The following is a 13,785-nucleotide window of genomic DNA, read 5'->3' as shown; positions in this document are numbered from 1 at the left end:
AATATCTCCGGATGTAATTAACATTTTACAATGCAACAAACGGCACTGATTACGTATTTGTTTATATGTTAAGATGTGCTAACAAAACTAACGGGGTTCCATTTAAAAAAAACTTAGGTTTGTGTTAAAAAACATACTTCCGTGCATTTTTTTATGGTTTGTATTAACCAATTACACTAGCCCCTCTCCTCACGTTCGGTCTGTGGAATCGATTCGTCAGTATTTGATGTGGTTCACGAAATATATCCAGCGGTAACGTTAGGTGACTCACCCTGTGTATATATATATATATATATATATATATATATAAACACACAGCTCACAAAACCTTAAAACTCCAACCACATTCATTGGAATGTCACTTAAAATATAGGGCAGATCTGCTGGCAAATCTGCTGCTGCTCTCTGGTCTAAAAATAAAACATGATCTAGTAAAGTGTGGTGCACAGTGATCTGTACACCACAAGCATCACACACAGGAGGGTCATTGCCCCAGAACAAGAATCCATGCAGCAGAGGACTGTAGCCTTTGCGAAGACGAATAAGGAGGACCTCATCCTGTCTATGTGGCTGGAAGGAGGTACACCAGGGGTGCGTTGTGGGCTTTACTAAATGCAGCTTATTATCTGTCACTCATCTCCCCATCAATGCTTGACTGTACCTCAACAGTGAGGAGATAACACGCTGGGGGATGGCACACTGAAGTAATTTAGGATCACAACATACATCCTTGGCTGCTACATCTGCTCTTTTGTTCCCTGCAATATCCATGTTCCTTGGTACACAGCAGAAAGACATGTCCTTTCCCAACCATTGAAGTTGAAGGATGATGTCCTGGATATTCTGGACTACTTTTATCTGCTGGATACAAGCATTGTAGAGAGGGAAGGACATTCTGAGAATCAGAACAGACAAGGAATTTAGCACTGAAGCAGTGGCAGATACATACGGGGGGCACACCCTCCCCCCCCCCTCCCCCCTTGCAGGGCCACCTGCATTGCCAACCCCAACGCCCCCGCCTGACACCATTCATTTATTTCTTTCATCAGACGACTCGACTGAATTGAGTTATCGAGTAGCTGTACTTTCCTATGTAGAATGCACGTCCATGTCATCATATTTTATACATTTCTGTCTGGCACATAGAGATTGACTTAATGGCTTAGCTCTGTTGAACACTCACCCTGACATTGATTGTCCTGTTGATGATGCAATTACCCAATTTGCCAGGAAGAATAGGCACATGGAATTCATAATTTAAGGAAGAGAACCACAATTGTAACTTTTTTATATCACAAGATGGCATTGTCCTGTATATGTGTATAATCAGTTTAAATAAAACTTTCTTAAACTTTGCATATGACTTGATTATTTTTTATTATGGTAAAGTAAAGGTAGCTCAAGATATCTTTGGTGCCTCCCTCTTGTGGTTTTCCTGTATCCACCACTGCACTGAAGTACATCTTATCTGCTCCAGTGCCCTTAAGACCACATATAATTCTGCGCTGAAGACAGTAAAGTCACCATCGTTGGACCTTGAGGACATGATCAGAGAAAACAATAGAGCAACCAACAGAGTCCCCCTGTTTCAACCTACCTGTAAAGACAGCTGTAGAGTAGTGGTACTCAGTTAAAACATCATAAAATAATGTGTTAAAACATATGCAGGAGTGTGAGTCTCCTGTACTGTATCAAATATAAAATTACTCTGGACCTCTGCAGTAACCATGGAGGTAGACAGTTAAAACCCAGGATTTGGAGTTGTACGAGTTCTGGTCAAAAAATTCTGCAACATTTTTAATTTTGCACCAACAGCGCGTTGGAGCAAAATGTGATTGGCATGTCTGCATATGTCCGTGTTTAATATGTAACTACTAGAAGTTTCATTGTTGTGTGTCTGTTAGTTATTGTTCAGTGCTGTATTGAGTAGAACATTGTGTTGCACAGTTTGTGAATTTTGAGATGACATAGAGGAACAACAAATCTGCATTAAATTTTGCGTGAAACTCAAGAAAGCCTTTACAGAGACACAACAAATGATGCAGAAAGCCTACGGTGATAAGTGCTTAAGCCATAATCGGTGTTATGATTGTATCACATGGTTTAAAAATGGCAGAACAGAAGTTAAAGATGCACTTTGACGTCTACCGACAATGTCCATGTCAGGAATGTGAACAAAATTGTGCATGCCAATCAAAGACTGACTATCTGAAAGATTGCAGAAGAATGTAACATTTCAGTTGGATCATGTGAGACACAAATGGCCTGAAATGTGGCGAGACAATTCATGGCTCTTGCATCATGATAACGCACCTGCACCTTCATCCGTGTTGGACAGGAAATGGAGTCAGAATGCTGCCTCATCCTCTATACCCTCCAGACCTGACTCCTGCAAACTTTTTTTATTTGCAAAGTTGAAAATCCATTTGAAAGGATGAAGATAAATGAGATAAAAGAAAATTCGCAGATGGCTCTTCACGTGATCCAGCAAGAGGCCTACCAAGACTGCTTCTGGAAGTGGAAATGGGATTGAGGTTGGTGTATCAATTGTGGAGGAGAGTTTTTTAAAGGATACCAAGCACAGTATGTAAAAGGTAAACATAGAAAAATGTTGTCGATAAAGTTCCAGAATTTTTTGAAGAGACCTCGTACATGCTCCACATGAAGTAACTAAAACACATGCTGCACACAGATCCCAAATGACATTACTGATCATGGACAATTAGAGAAAAGGCTTCCAGAGGTGTATGAGCAATAGTATAGCATGTGTGTGAAGTCAGAGCTGTGAGGAAATTACATGCCTGATGCACCATGAGGAGCTGCTGCCGGATGGTGAGTGGTGGTTCCTCAGTCTGAGCACAGAGGCTGGGTATGGGGCTGGTCCTGTGAGCACCCATGGCCAGCCTAATTCACAAGGTCAGCCTAACCCTTTCAGGATAGATAGCGTCAATAATCTTCAGGTAGAAAGGGCTCACTGACCCTTACGCTGTGCACCCATAGTCTAGCCGTGAACTCATTGGAGCCCTATAAAACTGGAGCAGCTGCCTCCTGCCTGATCCCCAAGACCTGTGGCTAAGGCACTTTAAGATATTCAGTGCCTTCTGGGTTCTGGTTTTCATGTTTCTCAGATGTGGTAACCATGACAGGGGGGAGTAAAAAATTGCGCCCAGAAACCTCATTGAGTCTTTAAAAAATAGAACTGTATCCCTCACATGCAAGTCAGCTGATTTAAAAAGACAACAAGAATGATTAGAATGAACACACACACACACACACACACACACACACACACACACACACACACACACACACACACACACACACTCTTATCTCCAGAAAACTGAAACCTGTCTCTCTGTCTTTGTAGTCCACTCCTCTAATCAGTACACTGTAAGCTGCAACTGACGAATCACTGTTGCAACCCTGGAGGAGGAACAGAAAAAAGCAAAATCCTCCACAAATAAGGAGCACTGTATGGGACTCCTTGTGGTAGACATGGTACTGTTTATGGCTATAGCTAAGAGGGTAACACTTAAAACATTGCTCTGAGGGACACCATTCTTGCGCTCCAAATGATCTGACAGTGTGTCACCAACCCAGGAGTTAAAAAACCACTGAAACAGTGCAGACCATATGAAGATGGAAGGTAGCCACAAAAGCCCCATTTATGGAGTTGTGTGTGAATACTGTGTCTCCAAGCAGATATCAAAAAATATGCTGAGACAGTGATTTTACATAGGAAAGCATGGTGAATATCTGCCTTGAGCAGGGTCAAGTTGTTGACAGTGGACCAAGATCTCCAGAATCAACACTGAGAGTGGCTAAGGACTTGCCTAAACTCCAACAACCGGAGTGGATGTTGGTTAACCATATGCTCCATGGTCTTTCCTACACAGCTCTTTAAGGCAGTACTCCACTAACTACTGGGACATGTACTGTTCTTTCCTGGTCTGGGGAAAGAGATCTAAATTCCCTCTCACCATGAGTTGGGGAAATGATCTGTCTGCCATTTCAAATTAAAACATTCGAGGAGCATTTCCTTTGACACTGCTAGCAAATGTCGAAGCATGCAGTATTAGATTTGGTCATAACTGGGGGTCATATCATGAGGCTGTCAGTGGTGGTTACAGCTCTCACATGGAGAAATGATAGTTGTAAGACTCAGAATTGTTAGTTCTGAAGTCCAGTGTGCCCCTCTATACAGTCACACAGTGGCAAAACACCGGACCCTGGCTGACAGTGGCAGGAATTTTTGCAAAATGCTCTGCCATTGTCTGGGTGATGCCTCCAGGCATTGTTTGGAAACACTCATGTCTCAGCACTATTGCTATTGGTAAAGGATTGTGTTTACCAGAAATGCTCCTGATGGCTCCCACACATTTGTAGAACACGTGGAATGGTTGATGGAGCCAGGAATGCTTGGCCTGAGCTTTTCCTGCTTTCCTTAATTAAGCATCAAGTCTTGGCTCATGTGACCCAAAATGTTAAGGTTCTCTGCTGTCGGGCAGTACTTAAACTGTTAAAGAGTTGCACATCTGTCCTGGACTGCTGAGTGGCACTCACTTGTCCACCAAGGTACAAGATGCCTCCTGAGATGACCTGGGGACTGCACAGGCACATGCCAAGGTTGACATGAGGGACCAGATTACAACTGACTTCTGTAACACATGAAAACTCTTCAAGACAAGTCAGAAAATGAATATTTCGACCTCCATGTTTGACATAATTACAAAAAAAAAAAAAAAAATAGTGCCTCGAGAGAAGCTGTACCCTTCAACTAGTTCAAACACAAAGCACCAAAAGGTGGCTCAAATAGCCAAACGTGCTTCAGAAAAAATGTACCGTGGGTACACTAGCCCAAACATGATAACATATAAAACCCAGTCAACAGGTGAACATGGTAAAACAGGAACACTTGGCATTAAAAGCCAAAAGCAAAAACAAATTACATCCAAGAGGGAGACTGAGCGTAGCATTGCTAGATAGATATGATTACACCAAAGGCACACTAAATAAGCAATTTGGGCATGTACCAAAATAAAGAGGAAAGTGATGCACCACAACAGGGCAAATGGGCAAGCTGCTGAAGAATATTCCAAGAACTGTGCTAAACACCTCACTACACAGATCAAAGGAAAACCACAGATGCATGACAATAATTATGGCGTGCACCCAGTCTTAATAAATCCCAGAGCAGTACCAACAGTGAGATATGAAAAAGAGAAATTACCACAGACTGCACATCTTCTATTTGGGGTGCATGCATTGTGCAGGGCCACCCTCTTTGGTGTGTTTATGCTGTTTCTTCTTACCCACCCAGTGAGCTCCAAACAGAAGTTCTAAAGTGTTGGGCAGTACTTAGACTGTTGAAGAGCTGCATGCCTACCCCATATTGCTGAGTGGCATTCACTGGTCCACCAAAGCACAAGTTGCCTCCTGAGATGACCTGAGAACTCTGCAATGGGTACATCTGCAGCATGATGGATCACTTGTGTAGTGTGGACCACCCATTCATGGACACAGTGCTGCTGTCCAAACACGTCCAGCTGGCTGAACAGCATCCAGTTAGTCCTGCTAACTATCCATTTTTGTGGCTTCTCTTTGTGTAATGCTCCATGTAAAACAGCACATAGGGTTGGGAAAATTCGGCTGCATGGTGAGGAGAAGGAAACCTGCCTTAACAAGCTCTGGAAGTTTCATGCTGCTGAAAGTCAGTATAAATGATTTGGATTTGATAATATCGCCATCCACCCTTTTTATGATATTCAGCACATCAACTATTCTTTCTTGGGCCCACTCAACTTCAGTTCTTTGGGAATGTCCACCAGATCCTTGCTCATAACAACACTTTTGCTGTATTTCAATGGCACATTCCATAGGCATTTTGCTTTCTGCAGGTTTGCTGTCTGCTGGGAATTAGGGTTTCACTGCATAATCACTTGACTGATTTTAATGTCCCTGCAATGCCCTCTAAACCCTTCTGAACATAAAAATGAGAGACTTTCTCAAAGATCCCCTGTCTTCTTTTAACTATCAAAAAGAGATTATGACCTGCAGCAGGGATTCTGTTACTAAATATTGAAACACTCTTAACAACTCCAGAATTTGGAGGGCTTGTCACATGAGGCCTCTTGAGCAACGGGGTATTGGCACCTAGCAGTGGCCCACCTATTTGGCTGGGAGGAAGAGAAAAAGATTTCGGGGAGCCCATCTTGGTCCCACTAGCAGTTAGGAAAATAACAGTCCACCTAGACAGAGACAAGGATGCCTAGGTAAGCCTTATACAACTGAGGTGTGGCTGGTTCCCCAGAGATTGCTCACTAACAACTGTTCCACATAAACAGCTTTGTATCTTACCATTGTGCAATACATTTTGAGACTGAGGAGTTTTTTCTGGAGGTTTTTACCACCTTCGCGATCTGGGTGATCAAACCAAAATCCCTGTGACACACAATGTTCCACTGCCAAGCAGTACAGTAGTTGCTGAAGCATGCCCACAGCTTATGGTGGCAGGAGACTAGCGGCGCTTACCAGTTACCAGCTCTGGAACCCAGGGGTTGCCAAGTCTGTACCCAGCAAACAAATGCCGAGCCCCTAAGGGCTGCGAGATGAAGGCAGAGCTCACTATCTATAGCATCATCAACAGGGTTAATTGTATGCCTTTGGTACAGAGCTAAGTGGAGGTTGTGAATCAGAGGCTCAGACAGTGCCACAACTGTGTTGACTGCAGATACCTTGACTTGTGCTATGGGGTGGTGGGTTATCAGGTTCTGCTTAATAGGACAGGGGTTCATTATACACAGGAGGTGACTACATGGGTATCAAGGGCTGTGTGTAGTGGACTGGGTGGTTTTTTATTTTAGAGGGTCTCAGGGAAATACAAAAGGGCTTCTGTCTCAAAGGGTGCAGGTCAAACACACAAACACAGGGAAAGGGTAGACATAAGAACCATCAGTATTATAACTGTGAATTATCATAGCTATATTGGGAAAGAATCAGACCTGTAAGTGCTAAATGAAAGCCCTGAAGCTCAAATTGTCAAAGGTACTGAAAGCTTGATAAAGGCAGAGATAAGTTCAGCTGAAATTTTTACAAAGGATCTAATGGTGTTCAGAAGGATATATTAAACACAGCTGGTGGTGGAGTGTATATTGCCATTAGAAGTAATTTCTCTTGTAGTGAAATTAAAGTAGGTAGTTCATGTGAATAAGTATGGGTATACTTGACAATCAGAATAAATTAATAATTGGTTCCATTTACTGATGCGCTGTCTCAGACAATACAGTTGCTGAAAGGTTTAAAGAAAACTTGAGTCGTATTTCAAATAGGTGCCCCACTCATACAGTTTCAACTTGTGGTCACTTCACTCTACCTTTGATATGTTGACAAAAGTACATGTTTAAAGTCAGTGGTAGGCAAAAATCATCGTCCAAAACTGTACTAAACTAAACTTTTTCTCTGAAAATAGTTTTGAGTAATTAGTTCAGGAATCCACTCGAGGCATAAATGATTGTGACAAGTTACTTGGCCTCTTTGCAACAAATCATCCTGAGCAAATAGGGAGCATCATGCTAGATACAGGGATTAGTGACCACAAGGTTTTCATAGCAAGACTGAATACTGTATCATTAAAAACCCAGCTAAAAAAACTAGGAGACAGTCTCCATTCCTTTCGATTTAACTATGTAAGTGTAGACCTGACATGGCTTGAATTTGAAGAAATACTACTGACTGCAGCTGTGAAATTTAAACCAAATAAATTAGTGAGAGATGTAGCTGATTCCTCATGGTACACAAAACAGGTCATCACACAGTTGCAGAAGCAATGAAATAGCATGTAAAATTTAAAACAATGCAAAATCTCCAAGATTGATGATATTTTACAGATGCTTGAACTTTAGTGTGGACTTCAATGTGAGATGCTTTTAATATCTTCCACAACAAAACTCTGTTTCAAAATCTGGCAGAAAATCCAGAGAGATTCTGGTTGTATGTTAAGTACAGCAGTGGCAAGACAATCACTACATTCACTACACGATAGCAATGGTAAGGTTATCAATGACAGTGTCATAAAATGGAGTTACTATATAAAGTTCTTCAAAATTCCTTCATCAAAGAAGATGAAGTAAATATTCTGGAGTTTTAATTGAGACCAGACATGACTAACTTAGGAATAGATATTCTCAGTGTAGCGAAGTAACTTACATCACTTAATAAACACAAGTCTTCAGCTCTAGACTGCATACCAATTAGATTCCTTTCAGTGTATGCTGGTATAACAGCTCCATACATAGCAATTTTATACAACCACTCAATCTGTGAAAGATACATATCTAAAGACTGGAAAGTTATGTACATCACACCAATACTCGAGAAAGGAAATGGGAGTAATCCACTGAACTACAGAACCACATCACTGATGTTGATTTGCAGTATGATTTTGGAACATGCACTATTCAAATATTAGGAATTACCTCAAAGAAAATGGGCTATAGGTGATCCTGGAGGTGGAGATGTGCCTACGATGCAGGATGGCAGGCAGCAGAGGGTTGAGGCAGGATAGGCGTCTGGTGAGGCCCAGAGAGACTTGGCATCAAAATTAATACTTTTCTTTATTCGTACATTTTTTGGTGTGGAGCAGAGACCATGCCCCCAACACGCTTGGGGAGAACAAAAGAACAGTCAGCTGGCTGCATTGTGTATGCTCAGCTTTGACTAACACCAGTGTTCAGTAAATGGAAAGCAAACCTGTTGCATGAGTCCTGTTAGAAAGGTCACAGTCCATAGTAATTTGTTGAGTAAAACAGAGCTGATATCTGGCATTATCCAAGGAAGTATTATAGCGTACATGGTGAGCAGTTCAACTGAGGATTAATGAAAGGATTGAGAAATCATTTTTTTCATATTTACTTTATTACATTTTATTCAGCTGGAACCATGTCTTGTATTAGAGCTGTAGCTTTGGGCTGGTGCAATACTGGACGCTGCCAGATACACGGCTACACCGCTCAGGTCATGGGGGCAGTGTTTGCAGAGCAAGTGATGCTGACAATGGGATGCTACTATGTGAGTATTGCTGACCAAGGAAAGCCAGCGGAAGGACTGGAAATGGTCACATATGGACACAAAGTGGATTGGTTAGAGTGCCCCAGTACCATTGGGTTGGTCTTTTGCCTGCCACCTCTCTTACTGACTAGAGGTGTTTCCCAGCTCTATTTTTGGCGGTGTTATGCACCTCAGTCTGGCTACAGCAGCCCTCTGTCACTACAGAATGCCACTTCTGTGCCCCTTAGGGAATAGGTTTCGAGAAATAGACTCCACTTTTGAATATGAAAACCACTTGGTTCTGAATTTCTGCCAAATTATTCTGATAACCAGGACGCCCACTGCCTACTGTAACCATGGCCATACCATGTACAAAACTGGTGTCAGTACAGTAGGATCTGACCTACCATTAAGTCCACCAACTGGCATGAATTGCTTTTGCAGATAGTTGCTGCACATATCCTGGTGAATGAGAGCTGGTAATGTCCTGCTAGCTTATAGTTTACTACAGTGGTCTGCACTGCATGAAAGTCCGACTTTCCTTTTGCTCTTGGATGCACATATAATGTGTTTTGCCATAAGCAAGCATGTGCAGGGCATACAGTTGCCTGGTTAGGCTGTAGCTATCCTTGTCATTGTGTGCTCCCTGACCCAGCTGTGCTGTTCAGCTGCTGCATTCCGAGTGTGTGTCAGTTCAGTTCATGCTGTCAGCTACATCATGCCGCACCCATTGCCTAGTCCTCCATCCACCTCGCTGAGGGTCCTGTTGTCACCATTGCTGCCGTCAACACTACTGCTCTTGATGCCACCAACATCATTGTCATGATGTTGCACGCCATGTTGGTGATTCATCGACACAGCCACCTTTGTGCCACCACAACTGACACTGGAAACTGATGTAAGTCTTGCAGCTATGCTTATATCCTTGTCACGTTCTTCCCTTCTGTGAGCTATCACTGTGGGTATCTGTCACGGATAGGTATAGTGTTTTCTGTGTGCTCATGAGATCCCTCTTTCTTGTGGCATCATTGGTCTATACAACTTGTAATCCTAAAGTTGTGACAATGACTGATTTGCATTCTTGTCCATTATGAGTATGGTCAGAACAGGCTCTTGATGCTGATGCTGCGGCAAACTTGGAGCCAGGCGATTTTGCTTTACTCCAAGGGCAAATTAATACCCTGCTACAAACACAAACATACACACAAAATTCAAGCTTTCGCAACAAACTGTTGCCTCATCAGGAAAGAGGGAAGGAGAGGGAAAGACAAAAGGATGTGGGTTTTAAGGGAGAGGGTAAGGAGTCATACCAATCCCGGGAGCGGAAAGACTTACCTTAGGGGGAAAAAAGGACGGGTATACACTCGCACACACACACATATCCATCCACACATATACAGACACAAGCAGACATATTTAAAGACAAAGAGTTTGGGCAGAGACGTCAGTCGAGGCAGAAGTGCAGAGGCAAAGATGTTGTTGAATGACAGGTGAGGTGTGAGTGGCGGCAACTTGAAATTAGCGGAGATTGAGGCCTGGTGGATAACGGGAAGAGAGGATATATTGAAGAGCAAGTTCCCATCTCCGGAGTTCGGATAGGTTGGTGTTAGTAGGAAGTATCCAGATAACCCGGACGGTGTAACACTGTGCCAAGATGTGCTGGCCGTGCACCAAGGCATGTTTAGCCACAGGGTGATCCTTATTACCAACAAACACTGTCTGCCTGTGTCCATTCATGCGAATGGACAGTTTGTTGCTGGTCATTCCCACATAGAATGCATCACAGTGTAGGCAGGTCAGTTGGTAGATCACGTGGGTACTTTCACACGTGGCTCTGCCTTTGATCGTGTACACCTTCCGGGTTACAGGACTGGAGTAGGTGGTGGTGGGAGGGTGCATGGGACAGGTTTTACACCGGGGGCGGTTACAAGGGTAGGAGGTGGTGGTGGTGGTTAGTGTTTAACGTCCCGTCGACAACGAGGTCATTAGAGACGGAGCGCAAGCTCGGGTTAGGGAAGGATTGGGAAGGAAATCGGCCGTGCCCTTTCAAAGGAACCATCCCGGCATTTGCCTGAAACGATTTAGGGAAATCACGGAAAACCTAAATCAGGATGGCTGGAGACGGGATTGAACCGTCATCCTCCCGAATGCGAGTCCAGTGTGTTACAAGGGTAGGAGCCAGAGGGTAGGGAAGGTGGTTTGGGGATTTCATAGGGATGAACTAAGAGGTTACGAAGGTTAGGTGGACGGCGGAAAGACACTCTTGATGGAGTGGGGAGGATTTCATGAAGGATGGATCCATTTCAGGGCAGGATTTGAGGAAGTCGTATCCCTGCTGGAGAGCCACATTCAGAATCTGACCCAGTCCCGGAAAGTATCCTGTCACAAGTGGGGCACTTTTGTGGTTCTCCTGTGGGAGGTTCTGGGTTTGAGAGGATGAGGAAGTGGCTCTGGTTATTTGTTTCTCTACCAGGTCGGGAGGGTAGTTGCGGGATGCGAAAGCTGTTGTCAGGTTGTTGGTGTAATGGTTCAGGGATTCTGGATTGGAGCAGATTCGTTTGCCACGAAGACGTAGGCTGTAGGGAAGGGACAGTTTGATGTGGAATGGGTGGCAGCTGTCATAATGGAGGTACTGTTGCTTGTTGGTGGGTTTGATGTGGACGGACATGTGAAGCTGGCCATTGGACAGGTGGAGGTCAACATCAAGGAAAGTGGCATGGGATTTGGAGTAGGACCAGGTGAATCTGATGGAACCAAAGGAGTTGAGGTTGGAGAGGAAATTCTGGAGTTCTTCTTCACTGTGAGTCCAGACCATGAAGATGTCATCAATAAATCTGTACCAAACTTTGGGTTGGCAGGCCTGGGTAACCAAGAAGGCTTCCTCTAAGCGACCCATGAATAGGTTGGCGTACGAAGGGGCCATCCTGGTACCCATGGCTGTTCCCTTTAATTGTTGGTATGTCTGGCCTTCAAAAGTGAAGAAGTTGTGGGTCAGGATGAAGCTGGCTAAGGTAATGAGGAAAGAGGTTTTAGGTAGGGGGGCAGGTGATCGGCGTGAAAGGAAGTGCTCCATCGCAGCGAGGCCCTGGACGTGCAGGATATTTGTGTATAAGGAAGTGGCATCAATGGTTACAAGGATGGTTTCTGGGGGTAACGGATTGGGTAAGGATTCCAGGCGTTTGAGAAAGTGGTTGGTGTCTTTGATGAAGGATTGGAGACTGCACGTAATGGGTTGAAGGTGTTGATCTACGTAGGCACAGACACGTTCTGTGGGGGCTTGGTAACCAGCTACAATGGGGCGGCCGGGATGATTGGGTTTGTGAATTTTAGGAAGAAGGTAGAAGGTAGGGGTGCGGGGTGTCGGTGGGGTCAGGAGGTTGATGGAGTCAGGTGAAAGGTTTTGTCTGATTGTGTCTGTATATGTGTGGATGGATATGTGTGTGTGTGCGAGTGTATACCCGTCCTTTTTTCCCCCTAAGGTAAGTCTTTCCGCTCCCGGGATTGGAATGACTCCTTACCCTCTCCCTTAAAACCCACATTCTTTCGTCTTTCCCCCTCCTTCCCTCTTTCCTGATGAGGCAACAGTTTGTTTCGAAAGCTTGAATTCTGTGTGTATGTTTGTGTTTGTTTGTGTGTCTGTCGACCTGCCAGCACTTTCATTTGGTAAGTCACATCATCTTTGTTTTTAGATATATTTTTCCTACGTGTGGAATGTTTCCCTCTATTATAACCACATATATATATATATATATATATATATATATATATATATATATATATATATATATACACACACACACACACACACACACTCCTGGAAATGGAAAAAAGAACACATTGACACCGGTGTGTCAGACCCACCATACTTGCTCCGGACACTGCGAGAGGGCTGTACAAGCAATGATCACACGCACGGCACAGCGGACACACCAGGAACCGCGGTGTTGGCCGTCGAATGGCGCTAGCTGCACAGCATTTGTGCACCGCCGCCGTCAGTGTCAGCCAGTTTGCCGTGGCATACGGAGCTCCATCGCAGTCTTTAACACTGGTAGCATGCCGCGACAGCGTGGACGTGAACCGTATGTGCAGTTGACGGACTTTGAGCGAGGGCGTATAGTGGGCATGCGGGAGGCCGGGTGGACGTACCGCCGAATTGCTCAACATGTGGGGCGTGAGGTCTCCACAGTACATCGATGTTGTCGCCAGTGGTCGGCGGAAGGTGCACGTGCCCGTCGACCTGGGACCGGACCGCAGCGACGCACGGATGCACGCCAAGACCGTAGGATCCTACGCAGTGCCGTAGGGGACCGCACTGCCACTTCCCAGCAAATTAGGGACACTGTTGCTCCTGGGGTATCGGCGAGGACCATTCGCAACCGTCTCCATGAAGCTGGGCTACGGTCCCGCACACCGTTAGGCCGTCTTCCGCTCACGCCCCAACATCGTGCAGCCCGCCTCCAGTGGTGTCGCGACAGGCATGAATGGAGGGACGAATGGAGACGTGTCGTCTTCAGCGATGAGAGTCGCTTCTGCCTTGGTGCCAATGATGGTCGTATGCGTGTTTGGCACCGTGCAGGTGAGCACCACAATCAGGACTGCATACGACCGAGGCACACAGGGCCAACACCCGGCATCATGGTGTGGGGAGCGATCTCCTACACTGGCCGTACACCACTGGTGATCGTCGAGGGGACACTGAATAGTGTACGGTACATCCAAACCGTCATCGAACCCATCGTT

The sequence above is a fragment of the Schistocerca nitens genome, chromosome 2, assembly GCF_023898315.1.
Source record: "Schistocerca nitens isolate TAMUIC-IGC-003100 chromosome 2, iqSchNite1.1, whole genome shotgun sequence".
Lineage (NCBI taxonomy): Eukaryota > Metazoa > Arthropoda > Insecta > Orthoptera > Acrididae > Schistocerca > Schistocerca nitens.
The sequence above is the reverse complement of the archived record's forward strand: the minus strand, read 5'-3'. Positions refer to the sequence as shown.